The sequence below is a fragment of the Pygoscelis adeliae genome, unplaced genomic scaffold, assembly GCF_000699105.1.
Source record: "Pygoscelis adeliae isolate BGI_AS28 unplaced genomic scaffold, ASM69910v1 Scaffold174, whole genome shotgun sequence".
Classification (NCBI taxonomy): Eukaryota; Metazoa; Chordata; class Aves; order Sphenisciformes; family Spheniscidae; genus Pygoscelis; species Pygoscelis adeliae.
Genome location: NW_008824676.1, coordinates 636,352 through 639,759, shown reverse-complemented (window position 1 = coordinate 639,759; position 3,408 = coordinate 636,352).

The window sequence follows — 3,408 nt, the reverse complement described above, 5'->3', positions numbered from 1 at the left end:
CCATCCCCCCAAGGAACACCCCCTCCGGGGGGCACGCTCCCACCGGGGCCTCCCCTGTCCCCCAGCAGCCTCCCTCAAAGAACCTCTAAGTCCGGAGAGTAAAAATGGCGATGGACTTCCAAATCAGCCTCTGCTGGGAGACAGCCATCTGTGGAAATAGCTGGGAGCGCCTCCGTTAGGAATATGCCTTCCTGTCCCCAGTGGGCAAAAGGGAATTCTCACGGAAAAAAGAGGGGAGAAGTGCATTTGGGAGGCACCGCATAACCCCTGGACCTGGTGATGCCACCCGGGCTGCTGCCTCTTGTGCTGGAGAAGGACTTGCAAGTGTAGTTGGAGAAGTCTCGCTGCAGCCCGGTGCTGCTGCCTCCTCCTGCCTGCGGGCACGTGGACCCCCCGGCCCCGCAGCAGGGCGCAGCGCCTGCAAGGACCTGCCACGCTACCGGGAGCACTGAAGCCGGGCTACTGCCCTCCCGGGGTGGCCACCCACAGTCTGCACCCGCTGCCTGCCTCAGGGGGTACATCTGCACCCGCTGGTGGAAACCCTCCGGTTCCTGCGGTGCCACCTGGCCTGCGCGGAGCGGGGTGTCCCGCTGTGTCCCCGGCGCTCCCCAGAGAAACCCTGTGTGCGGCAGCCACGTCTCCTGCCCAGCTCTGCCAGCCACCGTTCAGGGGAGGGAAAACGGTGGTTGTGGTTGATTGGTTATATTTATTGGAACCGCTCCTGGCAAAGCGGTAAAGCTGGCAGGGCACATCGCAGGGATGACGAGCGCCCTCCCCTCACTTTCTGTGGCCCTTTTCATTCCCCTCCCCAGCCTGGGGCTGAATGGAAGAGAGTAATTTGGCATGGGGTTGCAATGGTCCCCCGGTCTGCTCGGTGGCACTGCCCCTCCAGAACAAGTCCTTACAAAACCCTGGATCCGGCCCCGCTCTGCTGGGGTGACAGCCTGGCCACAGACACCGACGCTTCAGGGGAGAGCCAGGGGACCGGGAACAGTCAGCCCACTTCCCCGGACAACCCCGCGAGGATTTTAAATTTTTTACCATTTGTGAATATTTGCTGGCAATGGATTATTAAGGTTGCACAGGCACCTGCATTAGCAGAGCCCACGCTCATCCCATACTTGGGTCCTTCCGTGATGGACCTCCATATAAAGCCCCTGACTGAAGGATGGATAGCTAACATCATCATTTGTGCTGCATTTTTCTCCCCCGTGGAGGATGAGCTCCAGTTACTCCCATCCATCTCATTCTTTCAAGTCATCTTCATTCTGCAATTTCCCCTCACCCCGAAAAGAGTAAAAAATCGATCCATTTCTTTCCAATTTCAGCCCGGGAGAGGGAAGGAGCCTGGTGAGAGGCAGAGGATGCCTTTTGCCACTCTTAGCACATGCCTCTCCGTGTTCCTCCCCACGCCCCCGGCGCGCTCCCCGTTCAGAGCGTGCGAGTGCAGCTGGTCGGGAGTATTGATTCCTCCCCGGAAAGTGCAGCAGGCTGCGCTCACACTCTGACCTCCAGCTCACCCTGCCAGAGCCAAAAATACACAGCTTCAAGTCTCTGCAAGACAAAAAAACGCAGTTTCTCCACTCGAGAAGGTGAAGGCTGTCCCAGCCAGGACAGCAGCTTGCGATCTTGCGGCTGCGTGTGCCCCGGGGCTGCACGGGATTGCCACCAACGCCGGCAACCCAGGCGACAGCCAGAGCTGCTCCGCCTTTTCCGTCTTTCCATTATTTCTGCATTTTGGTAACATTCCTGCACCATATTTACATGCACCTACGGGAAAATGATTGATCCCGTGAAAACCATCTTCTCCTTTAAAAAGTAAGGAAACACATAAATAAGTAAAATTAAAAAACAAATTCCTTTCTCAAGCAGTCACTCCCATCTGCAGCAGGGAGACAAAACCTGATGGGCACTAGCGCTTGAAGAGTTTCATCCCATCCCAGCCCCGCTGTACGGCACTGGAATGGCCTGGCGAGAGGGAAGGGGGCCAGTCGGCAGCACGGAGCAGCAAGGCTTCCCGGTGTAGGGCAGGGGAGCAGAGCCATCCCACGGGAGAATAAGGAAAGGGGACGGTGGAAGGCAGAGCCAAGCCCCTGGGCTGTCCCCAGCCCCTCCTGGCGTGGCAGCAGCCGCCGTGGTGGCCGTCCCAGACCTGGCCATTCTGCAACACCATAGCAAGGATTTAGCAAGTGTATTAAATCCCTTAAAGGAGAAGGACGGGCCCTGTCCCTGTCTTCAATGAGTTGCATTTGATTTCGGCTGCTCTGTACAGCTTCACTGCAAGGCGGGACCTCTAATAATGCCGGCAGTGTGTGCTCTGGCATACCGCATGACATACACTTTTTAGAGGGTTAACAAAATAAAAGTCAAATACACACCAGCATAACATTCTAGAGGCAAATGTCTTTGCCGTAGCGTGGTTACTCTTACACTAAATTTATGCTATAATATATCACTATTGTACCCTGTGCCATATCTGACAACAAATATGATTTTAGGTGTCATGCAGCAGGCATTTAATTATTGGAGACATGGGCTTAATGGTGTTTGTGTCACAGGAGTGAACGGTACAGATGTATCTTGACTCAAGGAGACTGAAATGCTTGCTTCAAAACTACCTCTCCTGATAATAGGTAATTTTACAAAAACGGTTAAATGAATCGGATTCAAACAAGGTCTGTTTTTTTCATCTGATCAATAGATCCGAAAGAAACAATGCCAAATATCATGAGTTATTGTGCAGCACTGATGACTGTCAGGACAATGGGAATAGCAAAGACAAATACACACCTTTTCCTCGGTTATTACTTTAAGCCTTTTATTATCATTATCATGGGTGATTAAAAAGCCCATTAATCAGATGCTAAACAGATTAAACCCTATGAATTAATTTTCTGGAAATAACTAAGACAAACATTCTGTGCAGAGCTCATTTAATGAAATAGAAGCTGTTTATCTGCAAAATTAGGGCTTGCACGCATCTGAGCTTCAGCTGGAAAAATCCACTACCGTGTGGGCACGGCGGGCGCAGGCTGGAGACGCCACCTATTCTTTACCCATTCTAAGTAAAAGAAAGATCTTGCTCTAAGTAATTTATGATTCATTACACAAAGAGCTCATTAGCTAGGACTAGAAAATAAAATTACGGTCATTTAAGAAATAATTCCTTGATTTAGTGTTTAAGAAAAGGAGGCTGCAGGACAGAGGAAGCGTGTGCCGCCCAGCAGGGACCGCGGAGCTCTGCCCGGGGAGGGGGGGGCTTGGCGCAAGGCCTGGGTGCTCGGCACAGCTATGCCTCTTCCAATCTGTCGAGGGCCTGTCCAGCCCTGACACAGCTTATGGAGGGGAAAACAGTGCCGCCGCCTCCCTCGTCCAGCTCTGCCCTGCAGTCACCGCATCCCCCTCCAG